Source organism: Lactuca serriola, chromosome 4 (assembly GCF_051521515.1).
Source record: "Lactuca serriola cultivar US96UC23 chromosome 4, Lser_US96UC23_V15, whole genome shotgun sequence".
Taxonomy (NCBI): domain Eukaryota; kingdom Viridiplantae; phylum Streptophyta; class Magnoliopsida; order Asterales; family Asteraceae; genus Lactuca; species Lactuca serriola.
In genome coordinates, this window is record NC_136411.1 from 166,386,843 (window position 1) to 166,408,199 (window position 21,357).

A 21,357-nucleotide genomic window follows, 5' to 3' on the forward strand; every position below is an offset into this window, starting at 1 on the left:
TATGTGTTTAGGATTTTAAGCGTATGGCTACGATATTAGAACTAGCATGTAAAAGTTTTGGGGTGATAAGGAGATTTATACGTTTATCGTAATTAAAGCTTTCTTATCTTAAAATTCTCGCTTGGTACACCGATTGTCTTCTTGGATGTACAAGGGGTCATGGTGAAGACTCGTAGAGAAATTGAGTAAATGGAGGAAATGAAGAAGGCTTATGATAGTGGATGACACCTATCAGAAGGTATCGTAAGAGTGGTATCTTGCCTTTAGAGTATGTCTTATGAAATAAAAGTACGTTTAGAGGAGTACGGTACGTCTAAAGTACACCTTCGATTGGCCGGATGATGGAACGATTGGTGAAATTCTTGAAGTTGTCTCATCGTCTGATATTTTCATCACAAATCGAGTTGAAGTAGAGTTGATGATTGAAGATTGAGAAATGAAGAAGTCCTAGTAGAGTCTAGGGAAATTGTTTATGATTACTTGGACACATTCGTATGTGTTAAATTGTTTTGTGATTTTCTTGTATGGTGACTTGGTCGACTACGGGACAATACTTGGGACGAGTATGAGTAGGTGTGAAAGGTAGTAGATGCATATACTACCGGAAGCATAGGACTCGCACTTGGATCAGGGAAAGTCACAAGGTTACCAAGAAGCTGGTGATTGATTCCATTTTATTCCGGTATGTCATTACCATTGTTTCGGTAATGACTAGTAAGATGGTTCTTGTTCCGACCCTAGTGGTCATATTTAAATTTGAGTTCGACTACGAGGAGTATGTTACGTGGTCTAGAGGACCAAGTTAGATGTAACATCTGACTTAAGTCAGAAGGTTGAATTTAATGCGATTGATAGTGTCGCGCTTGTTGTTAAAAGAAGTTTACAGGTAGAAATGCTACATGCTGAAATGTGATTATATCACATTAGAATATGAAGGAAGGAATATTCAATTATGGAATTTAACTTTATTAAAAACCGAGTCTAAGCGTCGCATCATTCGATGAGAGGTCAATAGAGCACGACCCATCGGTTTGTTACAATAGATAAAGGAAAATATTTATCATGAGAAGAAGAAGGAGTCCATAATAACGACTTATTTGGTAACTCGTGGGTTACGATTGAAAGTACAACATAGTACGATAAGCAGATGCAAGATCGGGCATCGTCTGCGGTCAAGAAAGCCATAGAGTTAAATACTCTTTCGAGGAAACATCGAAGTTACGATTATTACCTTGGATGAAGAAATAACATGTGGAATCATTATGCGAGTCCTATTTTGTTGATGATTCCGGGACGTAATCATCCTAAGCAGGAGATAGTTGTAACGCCAGTAGATCAGGGCTAGTCAATTTAGAGACGATAAGCGTCAAAAATGACTTTTTGATAGAAGATTATTTAGAATGAATAATCTTAACTAAGTTGTAGTATATGTTACAAGGATTCCGTACATATAAAGAACGCCGAAATCCGAGTTATAACGAAGAAGTTATGACCGGTCGAAGTTTCGCGACAGAACCGGCACGACATAGTGCGACGTAAAAACTAAATTTACGTTAGAGTGATATTTAGCCTCAACATTCTAAACGAAATTTGTAGAGTTCGTTAAACCGTGAGCGTGCATAAAAAGAATGTCCAAATCTGACTTCGTATGAGGAAGTTATGATTTTTCGAAGTTTCGACTTAGCAGTATGCAGCCCAAATACTCGATTTGAGACCGAGCGGTTTATAGCCGAAACAATCTAAATGAGAATCGAAGATCTCATTAATCGTTGTAAAACGATAAAAAGATAGGCGAAAACGGACGTCGGATGAAGAAGTTATGATTTTATAACGGAGTTTTCTTGTCCCGACCTACTAAAAATAAATTATAAAAATATAGTCAAAATTAGCCAACGGAGTCTAAACGAAAGTTGTAGAGCAGAGTCTCACCTACGCGGGGATATAAAGAACGTCGAAATCGGAGTTTGTATGAGGAAGATTTGATTTTTGAAGTTTATTAAATATTTTCGGTATTTAATTTAAATAAATATTATTCGATATTATCCAGGGGGGGGGGAGTCAGCGACCCTATCCCCATTATGCCCAGCGCAATTTAGAATTACGCCCAGCGTAATTTGGGTTTCCAGCCCCCTATTAAAGGAAGTCGAGGGTAGCCGAGTTCTATTGCTCAATTCTTCATTCCTCTCGCGTTTTTACCTCGTTTTGCGTGCAACTTATACCCCGAAGCCCCGATATCATTCTCGACCCCAAAGCAAGTTCCGAGGCCCCGAAGATCCCGAGAAGTGCAATTCCCGAGCCGAAGCTCTGCCCGCGAGGAGTCCGGTTTTTGTGAAGATCTTCCAGATTTGCCGAAGAATACTACTTCTACAAGCCGTAGTGTTGTCCGATCATCTTCTAATCAAGTGAGTGTGTATTTAATTTCTTCAAAACACATAAATATTAAGTATTTGCTATGAAATACATGCTATGTGTATAATATATCGTTTTTTATTTGAGATGGTTGTGGAGCGGATGAATTATATAAGTTTTAATGAGTTAAACTATATATGTATTTTGTATCTAAAAATATGTTGGGTAGAACATGAGTAGATAAGGTTGTTGGTAAGTGATAAAATATGGGTTGGACCATGAGATAAAAGAATAAAGAGATAAACTTGTTTTAGATCTGGATGTATGGATCAGATCAAAAGGTTAGTTATAGATCCGAGAGTATGGATCAGATCAAGAGATTAGTTTTAGATCCGAGAGTGGGGATCAGATCAAGAGGTTAATTTTAGATCCGAGAGTATGGATTATGTATTTTTGAATTACGTGTTCATTCGATAAGGTATCATGTGTATAATCCCTTTTAGGAACGTGATTTTAACACAAGAATTGATTAAAGTATGAAATATACATATGTATGTGAAGTATTTGCTATTTTCTGAAATACGTGTTATATATATTTGATGATATACAACGTACGAATCAGATATGGTTCAATATGTTTTAAGATGTATATATATATATATATGTATATATATATATATATATATATATATATATATATATATATATATATATATATATATATATATGATATTATTACTTAAAACATTGTGTTAAGTATACACTAGTTAGTCTTTTTCCTAAACGGAGATAGTATCGGGAATTGATTATAAGTATTGTAGGTTTACCTAGTGATGGGTTAAGACTTAAATGGGATGTTTAGTTCAATTAAGTTTGGTCATTGGGTAGTCTCTTGTTAAGAGTACGTGCGTTGCGAGATTGATGATCGGTGGAGTACGTCCTACGTATAGAAGTACATTTTATGTACGAAGTATTTTTCAAAGCTCTGTGTCTTGGGTGCTGCTTGTGCCAGGGTACTATTATGTTCTCAAGTACGATTCTTTCGCATACCAAAGTACTATAATGTGCCAGAAGTACTATCATGTACAAAGTCTTTTTTAGCAATTTTGTGTATCGGTTACGGGAGCGTACAGGAGTAATCTAGTAGTATTTCCCCACACTTTTATTTTGAGAGAGCTTTGGAGTCAGCGTTTCTTTTATGAAGTGATCGACCGAGCTTCATATGTTAGCGTTTTCTTTCACGAAGTAATTAAGGGAACTTCGTAGACTGCCGAATAAAGTGTGTCGGTTATAGACCACTGCTAGGTATGTCTGGTGTTGTATTGCTTGATAGGGTGCGTCTGGGGGTTAAATACCTCATGTATTCAGGCCACTGCTAGGCAAAGTTCGATGTTGGGATAGGTAGAGTCTGGGGGTATAATACGTCATGATAGTCAGACCACGCCTAGGCATTGTTATCTAGATAACTACCCCTGACTTAAAATGTCTTGTGGTTCTTTCTTTTACGAACGAAGGTTCGTGGTGAAACTCATTCTATTCCCCTCATTTGATGTCTTTATTGATCCTCGTTTGCTGCTAGGGAATTCCGAAGCAGCTTCGTCAGTTGTTGTTCATATCGATTTCCTTAGGCTAGATCTCGTAAGATCATTGTATATGGTCAGTATGTGGGGATCAACGAGATGGTATAGATTGTTTTAGAAATATGATTTATATGTGTTAATAATATTAGTGGTTTTGAAGGATCGAGATATACATTATAATCACGTGGTTTGAACTAAGAGCTTTCGTAATCTGTGTTCCTTAGGTGATTGAGTTCACCAGGGATATTTGAACTAGGTGTTCATTAGCTATTATTGAACGGAGTGTGTTCAATGGGTGTTCTTAAACTATGTGTTTATTAATTATTTTAAACTGCGTGTTCACCAAAGGTAATCTAAGAACCATGGCAGCACTAGACTTTGTGCCAATTCCTTAGGGCAATTCTTAGGAATGAATGGGAGAAGGGTATTCGGTTCTTAGGGTAAATGTTTACTAAATAAATGGAGATAAAAGGGGGTGGGTAATTGGATTGATTATTTGATAATTAAATATAATAATTATATTATTGTGGGTTGAAAACCCTATATGCTCACCAGGCTCCCAAGCCTGACCTTCTCAGTTTTCTTTGTATTACAGGTTATGGCACGGGAGCATAAGTTGGCTGACATAACGAGAGATTTCGGATTATAGGCCAGTAGTTATGAATAACTGTTGTAAGGTCTATTTTGTTCGGTTTATGCTTTTGGTTTGTATTGAACATGACATCCCGAGATTTTGTTATATAATGAAAATACATTTCTTTAAAGAAATGCTTTGATAAACTCTTATCATATTTTGTTTTGGGAACAAATTCCGCAACTGTTTTCTTTAAAAGATTACTCTGATTTTAAAAACAAAGCATAAACAAATCGGTCTTTTCTGGCCGTGAAATTAGGGATGTCACATTTTAAGCTTCCTTTATTTTCTTCAATCCTACACAAAATCAAAATATAATTACATTACATCATGTATTAAGAATCTCCAAATAGGAACTTAATAGAGTTAGATAGTGGAATTACCTGAAGTAGAGTCAAACATTTTGACTTTACCATACTTGTGGTCCTTCAGGTACATACGACAGCTTCGCAACAAATTCCCTTCTCTTGGCAGTAGAAGCAAACTGACTCTTTTGGAATGACACATGGAGAAATATTAGACTTTGCCTTTCTCTTTACCATTTGGTCAAACGGTTTGACCATGGCCAATCCCTTTCAATTGGGAACTGAAGACTTTTCTGGACTTCCAGTGTTTCCATTGTCAATGTCCATGGATGTTTGGGAAGCAGATCTTCCAATAAGGTTTTCTATACGAGTGCGCCAAATCATTTCTAATACAACAACAATTAGCAAATAGGTAAGATCAATAATGGTCACGTCACGGTCTGTCTTATAGTAGTCTTTAACAAATTGACTATACAACTCGAGGAGTGACTGAAGAACCAAGTCAATAGCAAACTACCTCGGGAAAACAACACCCAACATTCCCAGCTTGTCAATATGAAACTTCGTCTCTAAGACGTGAGCACATACAAACTTTCCATCTTGATGTTTGCTAGCCAATAGGGTTTGAGTGACCTTGAACTTTTCAAGTCTTCGAACATGTGGGTTAGGGAGAACTATTGGAGGAGGTGGAGGAAGTGAAGTATGATTTCTAGGAACATCATCTTCATGAGGGAATCTTTTTCCAAAAGATTTGGGAAGACCATAGTTGTCTGAACTAGACATTTACAAGGGAGAAGTTCAAGTTTAGTTGATTTAAGTCCTTAATATAACAGCCAAATGAAATATTAAGGCTAGGACCCAACACAATAATTTACAATTCGGAAGAGGGATGCCGTAATCCAATTGTAAACTATTTGTTGGTAGGTAAATGACGATTTACCAATTCCACCTTGAAAACAAATTTTTTTAAACGGATTAAGTTTTAAATGAAACTCCTAGATCTTTTGAGATTCATTGAACTTTTCAATGACTTGTTTAATCTCGATTATGCCCTTCAAGTTTGTGACAGGGATACCGAGGATCACAAAGATGGTGTGAATAACCATGCAAATATACTTGATACTCTCGATGTCATTTATCACCTAATCAATGTGTCGGTTAACCACACACGCTCCATTGATCTATGACAAACATCAAGCTACCCTTTGCCACTCTTGTTATTCCAAGTTAGTGTGCCGGTTAACCAGACATGCTCCACTAACAACTTGGCAAGGTGCAGAGTGCAATTTCATGGATTAGCACTAAATTCACATTTTTCCTTAAGCAACTAAGATTGGGAATTTATAAGGGTTTAATTACTTTATAATTCATTATACTTTTAATGAGGGTTTAGTGTGCTATCCTACCCGTTCAGCTAATGACCCTCCATTAGTCAAGGAAGTGGTAGGTGAGAGTGGACACCTATTAAACACCATTTTATAGGCAGTATTCTTATACCCCCCTTATAGACCGGCTTCGTGAATGAGTCCTACTAACGGTAAGACTGATCTGTCTTATACATATATATAATTATTAAACTTATAATTTTATATAGTATAAGGGTGTATTTTAAACTTTTAAAATACAAGGTGGTTTAATGTATTAATAAATTATACTCTTAGCTTAATTAATCTTAAACCATGTTATTATTATGGATTTATTAATCTTCTCTTATAATTAAACACTTTAATTACTTTAATACAATCCATAAGAGTTAACTTGAACTATTCAAAAGAAAAACATTACGGTTCAAAATTTAAAAATTCAAAATTAAAACTATTTAATTAATTTTTTTAAGTTATGAACCCAAGAGTTGCACCTTTTGAAAACTTTTCAATATTCGATAAATGTGACTTTTCAACTTTCAAAACTTGAGGGCAAGTTTTGTAACTCTTAAAAAACATTTGAGTTTCAAACTTGATGACAATATTTGTAACTCCATAAAAAACTTTTGAGTTCCAAAACTTGATGGCAAGCTTTGTAACTCCTAAAAAAATTTAGATCAAATTTAAAACCAATAAAATAATCATAATTTTATCTTTTACATATTTGACATAATGCAACTATTATAGCAAGATAACTTCAAATCAAAACATTACAAACCATTAGCATATCATATAAACTAGTAATAATTTCCAGATTTGACAATTTATCTTTTAATTGGATGGGATAATCATTACCATATCAGAAAAATAGATTTTATGATACAAAACAGTTTAAGGTAACGATTGAAATCCAATCTGGCCAAAAAACCCGAAAATCTGCCAACAGACTACTGAACTCGTCGAGTCGGAAAATGGACTCACCGAGTTCACCCTGGTAGAGTGCATAATTTCATTTTTTCTAGCTTTGAACAATTAACAAATGCATCTATATAACAGAAAACTACCCATGGATCTGATACAACTATTGGGTTTTATGTACTATAACATCCTATGGTGCACATACAACCCTAAATGCTTTGGAATTATGTTTTCTCTTGAAGATTACCTCTTGTTGTAGCTTGTTGAATTTTGGCCTTTAAGAACTTAGCACCTTAAGTGTGATGCCTCTAATAAGTCACAAAATCCATCAACAATTGGAGGATAATGAGAAAGAGCTTCTAGGCACTAAAATTTGGCTATAGTATCTCCAAGATTACTAGTGTCCCGCATTTTAGGCTAAAGGATTTCATATATATAGTGTAGGAATCCAAGAGTCATGGGTAAACCCTAATCCATACACTTAGGTTATGATCCATATCTCATATGGGCTAACTCTTCATGAATACTTACATAAACTTAGACCATCATGGATCAATAACCCAAACAATATATATATATATATATATATATATATATATATATATATATATATATATATATATATATATATATATATATATATATATATATATATATATATATATATATATATATATATATATATATATATATATATATATATATATATATATATCACTGATTTACATAATCAGTCCCCGTTAATTTAATTAGTCTCTTTTGATCACTAAATTAATTCCAAATTAATTCTTGATCAATAATAATTAAATATGATTTCATATTAATATATTATACTTATAATATATTAACAAATCACAAGTAACCTCTTTCTTAAATATCCATCCTATCAGATTGTTCTGGTGAAGGCAACCCAAAAGGACCATGCTACTCTTGGGTCAAGTACATACCAATTATAGTTTTGGGCTTAGACACCTAATCCAACAACTACTACCACTACCACCCTAGTATCTAATATGATTTTCTTTCATTACAATTAGAGGGGCCACAAGAAGGCCCATTATCAGGGTTTGGCAGCAGCGGGAACAGTGATAGCACCCTCTCCATCAACGCTGAGGATCACCGATGGCCGCCAGGGCAAGGCGGATGCACCTGTGGTGAAGAGCAGGGCTTTTCAGCCGATGTCCGAGGAGGCTCATGCAACACCTAATATGGTGATAAGACCGTTCCTCGTGAACAATATTTATGCCTTGGTATTGTTTGATTCGGGGCAACCCGATCTTTTATATCGCTTGCGCTTATAAAAGGTTTGCTGGAGTTCCATAGGAGCTGGATTATCCTTTAGATGTTGAGATTGCAGATGATCGATCTGTCCGTGTATCGAGGTTTCATTAGGGTTGTGTCCTTCAGATGTTCAACGAGTAGTATTCGATTGATTTGGTTCCCATTCATCTGCTTGGTAACAAGGTTATCGTAGAGATGGACTAGTTGAGCCCCAATGAGGTGGTGATCGATTGTGAGCATCATTTGGTGCATATATGAACCCCAAGTGGGGGAGATTTGGTGGTTTAGGGAGAGAGAGCTCAGCATGGGCCGATTTTATGTTCAATGGCTAGTGTTAGACACTATCTTCATCAGGGTTCTTCTGAATTTGTCGCATATGTTATGGATACCCGGGATAAGGGTAAGGCGACCATGGATGTGATGGGTTTTGAGCATTCTAACACTTCCTAAGTGTAGATGCAACCCTAATAAACATTGGATCTATGTGTTGGATATAGTGTCTAAGCCCATAACTATATTTGGTATGTACTTGACCCGACCCGGCATGGTCCATTTGGGTTGCACTTCACCCGAACAATTTATGGATAATATTTGAGAATAGTACAAGTTATGATTTATTAATATATTATAAGTTCTAATATATTAATATAAGATCATATTATTTAATTAGTAGTGATCTATAATTAATCTAGGATTAATTTAGTGATCAAAGATATTACTAATTAAATATGGGCTTCTATATTTATATTGTGTGGGCTAATGCTTATTTAGAATGGGCTAGGCTTGGATGGAAAAGTCCATGGATACTCCATGGAGCTTTGACCCATGGATCTCATGGAAATGAAGAGACATGGGTATTAGGGTTTACATGGATGTAACCCTAATCCACCACACTATATAAAGGAGGCTTTGGTTCTTGAAATCATACTAGTTGACACTTGTTGAGGTGAGGCCGATTTCAAGATAGTAGTATTTATTCTCTCAAAGTTCCAAGTTTGTGGTGATTTGTGACTTTCATTTGAGGCATCCACATTATTGGTGCTAGGCTCTAAAACTCCAAGCAATCAACTACAACTTCAAGGTAAGCATTTCTACTAGCTTTATTTGATTCATGTTCCCCATGCCATGCTAGTTAAGATATGAACCTTGGAAAAATAATTATTTGCATGTATCTTAGACAAACATAGATCCAAGGTTTATTAGGGTTGCATGTACACTTAGGAAGTGTTAGAATGCTCAAAAACCCTTCAGTGGTATCAGAGCCTAGGTTTATTTGTTTGATACTTGATGCAAAAAAAAAAAAAAAAAAAAAAAAAAAAAGTTGGAAAAGTCGAAAATAATTAAAAAAAAAAAAACGGAATTTCGGCTTTAGTTGCTGGAAATGAATTGGAAACATTACTCTAAACTGTTTTGGTACTTGAAAACTTGTTTTAGATGGAGTAATGTTTTTGCTAATTCATTTACAACAACTAGTTATCAAAATTACAAAGTTTTATGTGATTTTGATTCTTGAAAGTGTTCATATTCATATTCTTGTTCTTATGATGTTTAGATGATCATAGGAATTATTTGTAACCTATGTGGTAATTTAATTCTTGATCATAATGTGTTTTAATGGAGTCCATAACTTGTCCTCAAGTTATGGAAAACCAAAAGTCTCTTGGATTAAAAACCATTAAAAGAACATAAGAGTTAGAAAAATGAAGAGTCTTCATTTTATTACTCTATTAAACTCATAAGTTACAAGATATGAAAAGTTTTGAAAGTTTACAAAACTTGCCCTCAAGTTTTGGAACAAGTAAAGTTAAGTTAAAACTTTAGTTCCAACCCTTAGAATTTTAAAAAGTTAAAATTCAACCCTTATACTTATATTATTATGATTTAATAATTATATATATATATGTATAAGAACAAAGTCGTCTTACCGCTAGTACGCCTCATTCACGAAGCCGGTCTATAAGGTGGGTATAAGGTTGTTGCCTATAAAATGGTGACTTAATGGGTGTCCACTCTCACCCACCGCTTGCTTGACTGGTGGAGGGTCGTTAGCCGAACGGGTAAGACAAGGACTTATAAATTCTCATTCAAAGTATGATGAATATTATAAAGTAACTAAATGTTTTATTAAATTCCCAATCTTAGTTACTTTAGGAAAAATGTGAATAAGGTGCTAATCCATGAAATTACACTTTACACTTTGATTAAGTCGTTGGTGGAGCGTGTGTGGTTAACCGGCACACTAACTTGGACTTAACAAGGTAGGTAAAGGGTGACTTAAAGGTTTATTATAGTATCGGTGGAGCGTGTGTGGTTTACCGGCACATCGATTGAGTGATAAACCTTAAGGGTACCAAGTGATTTGCATGGTTACTTCACACCTCGTTTTGTGATCCTCGGCATCCCAGTCACAAAACTTGGAGGGCACACTTGAGATTGAAACATGCCTTTGAAAAGTTCATTGAATCTCAAAGAATCTAGGAATTTCTAAGAACCAATCAAAAACCTAATATTTAAACATTTCGGTTTTCGTGGTGGAAATTGGTGAATCGTCATTCACCTACCTTTCAAATATGGTATAGCTTAGATTACGGCATACCTCTTCTAAGTTATATTATATTGTGATTGGATCCTAGCCTTAATATTACATTTGGGTGTTTTATTAAGGACTCTCTTATATCTAAACTAATCTTGTTCTCTTCTTTTCAGATGTCTTCAAACAATGCTTCTGGCTCTAATCCTAATGGCTCCTTTACCCTTATGAACTTGTGTGGGAAAGTCACCTTTGATGGATCCAACTTCAATGAGTGGATCAGAAACATCAGGATGATTACCCGCTACGAGGACAAAGAATATGTCCTTGACAAGGAGCTTAAGGAGATTGATGAGACCACTGCAACTCCTCAGGAGATCGCTGACTTTCGGGCACATGAAAGGGATGCTACGAAAGTGGCTTGCATCATGATGGCCACGATGACAGCGGAACTCCAAAAGTCTTATGAGGATTTCTACCCTTATGAAATGCACCAAGATTTGATGGAAAGATACCATCAAAGTGCAAGACAAGAGAGGTATGAAATCATCTGCTCCATGATAACAACCATGATGAAGGACGGGGAATCCGTCACGAGCCACATGCAGAAAATGCAAAGGTATGTGGATCGTTTGCTGAAGCTTAATGTGAACTTCCCTGAGGATCTTGCAATAGATATCATTTTGCACTCCTTACCATCGTGCTATGAGCAATTTCGCATGACATATCACATGAATAAGGAAGAGGTCACACTCAGCAAACTTCAGGGACTTCTCAAGACCGCAGAATCAGGTCTTAAGGGGAAGTCGGTTGCTATCACTCCTACTCCAAACTCAACTCCGGTTTTAGCAATTGGGAAAAATCGATGGAGGAAGAGAAAGAGGTCCTCGAAGGGTACCAAGGCTCGGACCCTTGATGGCTCTTCTTCAAGTGGAACCAAGAAAGGTTTCGTCACTCCTTCTTCTGACCCAAAAGAGGCTGAATGCTTCTATTGCCATGAAAAATCTCATTGGAAGCGGAACTGCCCAAAGTACCAGCAGGATGTGAAGGATGGGAAAGTCAAACCCAACCATGCAGGTACTTACACTATCATTTCTAATAACTCACCCCATTCTAAATCTTGGGTCCTTGATACCGGTTGTGGTATTCATATTTGTTGTGACTTGCAGGGACTAAGAAGAAGTGAGAATGTGGAGCAAGGAAGAATAAACTTGATCATGGGGAATAGGAAAGCTTTACCTGTTACCAAGATTGGAGTTTATACTTTATCGCTAAGTAGTGGGTTTAATTTAGATTTGAATAAATGTTGTTATTCGCCAGGAATGGCAAGAAATATTATTTCCTTTCATGCTTTGTACAAACAAGGGTTTACCTTTTCATTTAATAATGAAGTTGGTTCTATAGATGTTTTCTATAATAATGTTTTTTATTTTAAAGCATTACCTTGTGATGGTGTGTATGAAGCTGTATCTGTTATAGATAACTTAGGAAATAATGTTTTGTGTATTGATTCTACTAATAATAATAACTTGGATAAAGCATCATTATGGCATTGTCGTCTTGGACATATAAGCAAGAAACGCATAGGCCAACTCCAAAAGGATGGAGTCTTGGAGTCGTTTGACCTAAAGTCAGATGATAGTTGCGAATCATGCTTACTTGGCAAAATGACAAAATCACCCTTCACAGGCTCGTGTGAGAGGGGTGAAGGTTTGTTGGACCTTATACACACGGATGTGTGTGGACCATTCAAACATGCCACAAGGGATGCTAATCGTTATTATTTGACTTTTACTGATGATTACAGTAGATATGGATATGTCTACTTAATCAAGCATAAGTCAGAGACTTTCGAGAGGTTTAAGGAATTTAAACAGGAAGTCGAGAATCAATTGGGCAGGAACATTAAGATGCTTCGATCCGATCGAGGAGGTGAGTATCTTAGTTCAGAGTTCCTCGACTATCTTAGGGAATGTGGGATTGTCTCACAATTGACACCTCCCAGGACACCACAGTTGAATGGTGTGGCTGAGAGGCGTAATCGAACCTTGTTGGATATGGTTCGTTCCATGATGAGTCGAGCTACGCTACCAATCTCATTCTGGGGGTATGCCTTAGAGACTGCCGCCCATATTCTTAATCTTGTCCCTACAAAGAAAGTTGCCAAAACTCCTCACGAGATGTGGACTGGGAAAGTACCTAAGCTAGACCACATCAAGATTTGGGGTTGTGAGGCTTTCGTGAGACGCGAGACTCATGATAAGCTCGAACCTCGAAGCGAGAGGTGTATTTTCATCGGCTACCCACAACAATCCTTTGGTTACCTCTTCTACAGACCTAGTGATAATGTGGTCTTTGTAGCAAGAAGAGGAGTTTTTCGAGAGAGAGAATTTATAAGCCAAGGGGACAGTGGGAGGCAAATTGATCTTGAAGAAATTCAAGAGTCAAGCGGTGAAGGAACTTCAAACACTAGCCCTCAACTTGAGGAGGAAACTCCTGTTGAGCCAGTTGATGTGCCTGTACCTCTTAGGCGTTCCACAAGAGTTAGGAATGCACCTGAGCATTATTATGGCTTCCATATTACTGCGGAAGGTGAGACACTTATTAGTGATGAGACACTAGTAGGTCTGGATGAACCTAACAACTACACGGAAGCCATGGCAGGCCCTGAGGCTGCCAAGTGGAAAGAGGCAATGGATAGCGAGATACAATCCATGTATGACAATCAAGTTTGGAACTTGGTTGAAAATGTACCAGGTCGTAAGACAGTGGGGTGCAAATGGATCTTCAAGAAGAAGACCGACATGGACGGTAATGTACACACTTATAAGGCACGACTGGTTGCAAAAGGTTATTCTCAAACTCTGGGAGTTGATTATGATGAAACCTTTTCACCAGTGGCCAAGATAAAGTCTATTAGGGTTCTGTTAGCCATTGCTGCATTTCATGATTATGAAATATGGCAAATGGATGTCAAAACTGCCTTCCTTAATGGAAAGTTGGCTGAGGATGTTTACATGGTTCAGCCAGAGGGTTTTGTCAGTACAGAGTACCCCAATAGAGTGTGTAAGCTCGAGAAATCCATTTATGGATTGAAACAGGCACCTCGCAGATGGAATCTTTGCTTTGATGAGAAAGTCAAGGAATTTGGCTTTTCAAGGAGTGAAGATGAATCTTGCGTCTATATCAAGGCTAGTGGGAGCATAGTCAGTTTTTTGGTACTGTATGTGGATGACATACTACTCATAGGAAATGACATCCCAACCTTGCAGGAAGTAAAGTCCTGGCTTGGGAAGTGTTTTGCTATGAAGGACCTTGGTGAAGCTGCCTATATCCTAGGGATAAGGATTTTGAGAAACAGGAGTAAAAGACTAATTGGACTTAGTCAAAGCACCTATGTGGACAAAGTGTTGAAAAGATTCAACATGCATAACTCCAAGAAAGGTGAGTTACCTATTCAGAGTAATGCCAGATTGAGTAAGACACAAAGCCCTAGCACTGAGGCTGAGATAGCAGAAATGAGTCGACTACCTTATGCTTCAGCTGTAGGATCGATCATGTATGCTATGACGTGTACTCGACCTGATGTAGCCTTTGCTTTAAGCATGGTTAGCAGGTATCAGGGGAACCCTGGCAAGGAACACTGGACTGCGGTAAAGAATATCCTCAAGTACCTGCGAAGGACTAAGGACTGGGTCCTTACCCTCGGTGGGAGTGATGACTTGAGAGTTGTAAGGTATAGTGATGCTAGTTTCCAGACTGATAGGGATAATTTCCGCTCTCAGTCAGGCTGGGTCTTTACCCTAAACGGAGGAGCAATTTCTTGGAAGAGTTCCAAGCAAGAGACAGTGGCAGATTCAACTTGTGAATCAGAGTATATAGCAGCAAGCGAGGCAGCAAAGGAGGCTATATGGCTAAAGAACTTCATCGGAGACCTTGGAGTTGTACCAGCTATAAAAGAGCCAATGGAGATTTTCTGTGACAGCAATAGTGCGGTTGCCTTAGCCAAGGAACCAAGGGATCACGGGAGATCCAGACACATCGACAGAAAATACCATTTTATCAGACATCGAATTGAAGAAGGACTCCTCATGGCGAAGAGGGTATCATCGGATGAGAACCCGGCAGATCCCCTCACGAAGGGACTGAGTAGGGTTAAGCATCTCCAGCATGCTCGGAGCATAGGGCTGAAGGATGATATAAGTTTTAGTAGTTAGATAACCCAGAAATTTGTAAAGTGTAATTGACATTTGATGATGAATAAAAGGTGTTTTATTTATGAGTAAAGTGTTGCTATCTCTTGTCGATCTTTTACTATATTTCTTTTGCATGTTTTGACTTCCAGAATAATTATGTTTGGTATATCATATTATTCAAACCTCCACAGTCGGTCATATGTCGGAAGTAGGTATGAATCAAGACTGTCATGATTGGTTGCAGAGGTCTAAGGTGTTGGACAAGGCTACAACAATCATGAGTGCTCATAAGTTCTGAGCATTGGACTCAACCCACGCTCACTGGAATCACTTCATGGAATTTTATCTCGAGTGATCGTGAGACGGTAATATCATATAAGTCTTCAAACCTAGAGATATGATTTGTTACTTACGAGTTGGTTATGCATTGATTGTACGAAAACGCATTGGTAACTCGATGTTATAAAACGTGCTTTTGTGTGTAATTCAATGAGTGGTAGAACAAACATATGAGTCGAAGTTTATCTGTTCCTTCTTGGATTAGAAGCTGATATCTGGGCCACTCGATGATTTTGTTTTGACCTATGTACCGGGCCCGGTCAGAACTAAGTTGATGTGTTCAATTAAGTTCTTTGTCAAACAAATCAGAAATCGGGAAACAAACTGCTAGACAATAAGTAAGACAATGTTCCATGTATTTGTCCGGCTGATATCTAGAACAGAGGATTATATGATCACTTATCTAAATGGCGCGTTCTAGTTCAACAGAGTTTAAAGAGCTACGATTGCTGATCGGTTCCTGAAGTTATACTTGCAAATATAGTTACTAGACTTATCCAAGTGGGAGACTGTTGGATATAGTGTCTAAGCCCATAACTATATTTGGTATGTACTTGACCCGACCCGGCATGGTCCATTTGGGTTGCACTTCACCCGAACAATTTATGGATAATATTTGAGAATAGTACAAGTTATGATTTATTAATATATTATAAGTTCTAATATATTAATATAAGATCATATTATTTAATTAGTAGTGATCTATAATTAATCTAGGATTAATTTAGTGATCAAAGATATTACTAATTAAATATGGGCTTCTATATTTATATTGTGTGGGCTAATGCTTATTTAGAATGGGCTAGGCTTGGATGGAAAAGTCCATGGATACTCCATGGAGCTTTGACCCATGGATCTCATGGAAATGAAGAGACATGGGTATTAGGGTTTACATGGATGTAACCCTAATCCACCACACTATATAAAGGAGGCTTTGGTTCTTGAAATCATACTAGTTGACACTTGTTGAGGTGAGGCCGATTTCAAGATAGTAGTATTTATTCTCTCAAAGTTCCAAGTTTGTGGTGATTTGTGACTTTCATTTGAGGCATCCACATTATTGGTGCTAGGCTCTAAAACTCCAAGCAATCAACTACAACTTCAAGGTAAGCATTTCTACTAGCTTTATTTGATTCATGTTCCCCATGCCATGCTAGTTAAGATATGAACCTTGGAAAAATAATTATTTGCATGTATCTTAGACAAACATAGATCCAAGGTTTATTAGGGTTGCATGTACACTTAGGAAGTGTTAGAATGCTCAAAAACCCTTCACTATGTTTGTCTAAAATACATGCAAAATATGGTTTCCAAGGTTCATAATCCTATCTAGCATACATGGGGACTTTTAGCCTAAAAGGATGGCTAGAATTACATACCTTGTAGTTGATTTTGATTCCTTGAAACCTTGTGAGTCTAGCACCCTAAGTGTGATGCCTCAAATGCTTCACACAACACCAAATGCCTTTGGAATGACTTTTGAGAGAATGCACACAGTTGTAAATCGGCCTAGCCCTCTTATGTTCTTAGTGTCGCCGATTTTGGTAGATAACATGATCCTTATATAGTGACATATCTAGGGTTAGACCATGTAATACCTAATGTGTCATGACTCTTCATTTCCATGACCCATGGGTTCGTAACTCCCATGGAGCATCCTTGGAGAATCCTATGGGTTTAACCCAACTTGATAATCCATGGAGCCTTTTAGCCCACTATACAAGTTACAAATGATTTACATAATCAACACATATATTTAATTAGTTATCTTTTGATCACTTAATTCATTCCAAATTAATTCATGATCAATACTAATTAAATAATACTATTAATATACTAGAACTTATAATATATTAATAAACCACAAGTGTTATTTCTCTCATTTATTCTATCCAAATGCATGATGCCATGCAACCCAAATGGACCATGCCGGGTCGGGTCAAGTACATACCAGAAATAGTTATGGACTTAGACACCTTATCCAACAGTCTTCTACTTGGATAAGTCTAATAATTATAACTGCAAGTATGACTTTAGGAACCGATCAACAATCGTAGCTCTTTCAAGGTCTCTCGGAACTGAGAAGATGATGACACACCATTTAAGATAAGTGATCATATAATCCTCTGTTCAAGATATCAGCCAGACAAATACATGGAACAATGTCTTACTTATTGTCCAACAATTTGTTTCCCGATTTCCGATTTGTTTGACATAGAACTTAATTGAACACATCAATTTAGTTCTGACCGGGCCCGGTATATAGGTCAAAACACAACCATCGAGGGGCCCATATATCAGCTTCTAACCCAAGAAGGAAAAGATAAACTTTGACTCATATGTTTGCTCTACTACTTATTGAATTATACACAAAAGCACGTTTTATAACATCGAGTTACCAATGTGTTTTTGTACAATCAATGCATAACCATCTCATAGGCAACAAATCATATATCTAGGTTTGAAGACTTATATGATATTACCGTCTCATGATCACTCGAGATAAATTCCATGAAGTGATTCCAGTGAGCGTGGGTTGAGTCCAATGTTTAGAACTTATGAACACTCATGAGTGTTGTAGCCATGTCCAACAACTTCGACCTCTGTAACCACCTCATGATAGTCTTGATTCATACCTACTTCCAACATATGACCGACTGTGGAGATTTGAATAATATGATATACCAAACATAATTATTCTGGAAGTCAAAACATGCAAAAGAAATATAGTAAACGATTAACAAGAGATAGCAACACTTTACTCATAAATAAACACACATTTTATTCATCATCAAATGTCAATTACACTTTACAAATTTCAAAAATTATCTAACTACTAAAACTAATATCATCCTTCAGCCGTATGCTCCGAGCATGCTGGAGATGCTTAACCCGAGTCAGTCCCTTCGTGAGGGGATCTGCTGGATTCTCGTCCGATGATACCCTATTTGCCACGAGGAGTCCTTCTTCTATGCGATGTTTATTAAAGGGATATTTTCTGTCGATGTGTCTAAATCTCCCGTGATCCCTTGGTTCCTTGGCTAAGGCAACTGCATTTTCACTATCACAGAAAATTTCCATTGGCTCCTTAATAGCTGGTACAACTCCAAGGTCTCCAAAGATGTTCTTCAGCCATATCGCCTCCTTTGTTGCCTCGCTTGCTGCTATATACTCTGATTCGCAAGTTGAATAAGCCACTGTTTCTTGCTTGGAACTCCTCCAAGAAATTGCTCCTCCGTTTAAGGTAAAGACGCAGCCTGACTGAGAGCGGAAATTATCGCTATCAGTCTGAAAGCTAGCATCACTATACCCTACAACTCTCAAATCATCGCTCCCACCAAGGGTAAGGACCCAGTCCTTAGTCCTCCGTAGGTACTGGAGGATATTCTTTACCGCAGTCCAGTGTGCCTTGCTAGGGTTCCCCTGATACCTGCTAACTATGCTTAAAGCAAAGGCTACATCAAGTCGAGTACACATCATAGCATACATGATCGATCCTACAACCGAAGCATAAGGTACTTGAATTATTTATGCTAACTCAGCATCAGTACTCAGGATTTGTGTCTTACTCAATCTGGCGTTACTCTGGATGGGTAACTCTCCTTTCTTGGAGTCCTGCATGCTGAACCTCTTCAGCAGCTTGTCCAAGTAAGTACTCTGACTAAGTCCAATTAGTCTTTTACTCCGGTCTCTCAAGATCCTTATTCCTAGAATATAGGCAGCTTCTCCTAGGTCCTTCATAGAAAAACACTTCCCAAGCAAGGAATTAACTTCCTGCAGAATTGGGATGTCATTTCCTATGAGTAGTATGTCATCCACATACAATACCAAAAAGATAACTATACTCCCACTTGCCTTGACATATACACAAGATTCATCTTCACTCCTAGAAAAGCCAAACTCTATGACTTTCTCATCAAAGCAAAGATTCCATCGGCGAGGTGCTTGATTTAATCCATAAATGGATTTCTCAAGCTTACACACTCTATTAGGGTACTTTGTATTGACAAAACCCTCTAGATGACTCATGTAAACATCCTCAGCCAACTTTCCATTAAGGAAAGTGGTTTTGACATCCATTTGCCATATTTCATACTCATGAAATGCAGATATGTCTAACATAACCCTAATAGACTTAATATTGGGTACTGGAGAAAAGGTCTCATCACAATCAACTCCCTGAGTGTGAGACATCCCTCCCACTATTTCCTTGGCTTATGAACTCTCTCTCTCTCTCTCTCTCTCTCGAAAGACAACCCTCCTAGCTACAAAGACCACATTTTCACTAGGTCTGTAGAAGAGGTAACCAAAGGATTTCTGTGGGTAGCCGATGAAAATACACCTCTCACTTCGAGGTTCAAGCTTATCATGAGTCTCGCGTCTCACGAAAGCCTCGCAACCCCAAATCTTGATGTGTTCTAGCTTGGGTACTTTACTAGTCCACATTTCACGAGGAGTTTTGGCAACTTTCTTTGTAGGGACTAGATTAAGGATATGGGCGGCCGTCTCTAAGGCATACCCCCAAAATGAGATTGGCAGAAAAGCTCGACTCATCATGGAACGCACCATATCCAACAAGGTTCGATTACGCCTCTCAGCTACACGATTCAACTGTGGTGTCCTGGGAGGTGTCAATTGTGAGACAATCCCACATTCCCTAAGATAGTCGAGGAAATCTGAACTAAGATACTCACCACCTCGATCAGATCGAAGCATCTTAGTGTTCCTGCCCAATTGATTCTCGACGTCTTGTTTAAACTCTTTAAACCTTTCAAAAGTCTCTGAGTTATGCTTGATTAAGTAGACATACCCATGATTTCACTGGAATAAGGGAGCCACAAATGCACTATAACGTCTACAGGCTCAACTAAACATTTGGGTCTTCATGCAATCATCAACATAAATCTAACATGGAATCCTAATTACTTTTTACCAAAATTTTCTAAATTAATTCCTAAATCACATTTTTGGTATGCAACAATTTTAAAAATTAACCTAAATTAACCTAAATTAGGACATTAGGATTCTACATTTACTAAGATGACATCAACCCCCTACCCCACACTTAATTGATGCAATGTCCTCATTGGATGTTAAGCATGAAATATAAAAACATGAAATGTATAGAGAATTAGAACAAACTCCCCTGGGGTAGCAGTCGCTAGGTCAATATCTCTTTTCTTCAACTCCATCTTCAATTTACTCTAGACATGGAAACAGCTAATCCACATCTTGGGCATCAAATCACATGTGGCAGCTCCAAATATGTAGGAAAAATAGTGTAAAATCTTCAGTAATTGATCGGGAAGAATATGTGGTCAAGTGGTATGTTCAACAGCATCGAATCAACAGTCTTCTTGGTATAAAAATGAGTGATTCATCGAGTCATATAAACGAATCGTCGAGTATAGTCGCGGAAAGCCTTGAAAGTGTGAAAGTATAAAGCGACTCGTCGAGTTGGGTTATTGCACTCGGCGAGTCGACCGCTGGGTGAAAAAATTCACATTCTGCACTTGTTCCAGCTTTTGATAGATCTCCAGAACTTCCCATAACTTCTAGACTTATTCACTCATGTCCCTTTGGACCAGACTCGACACCTTAACTCTACACTCCGCCCTTTCTTGACTCTTTTCCACTCTTTATTTTTTTTTCTTTCTCTCTCAAACTCTAGACCCTTTATGCAAGCATTCCTATTCCAAAATCTGAAAGTCATCAAGGCAAATTAAACATCAAGCATAAAAATAAAAGTATTAACTAAAAATTCAAACACACCAAACAAAACAAAAATAAATAGAAAATTGTTCCATTAAACATAAAAAACTAATCATCTTCTTCCTCATCATGGCCATGCGCAGTCCCGC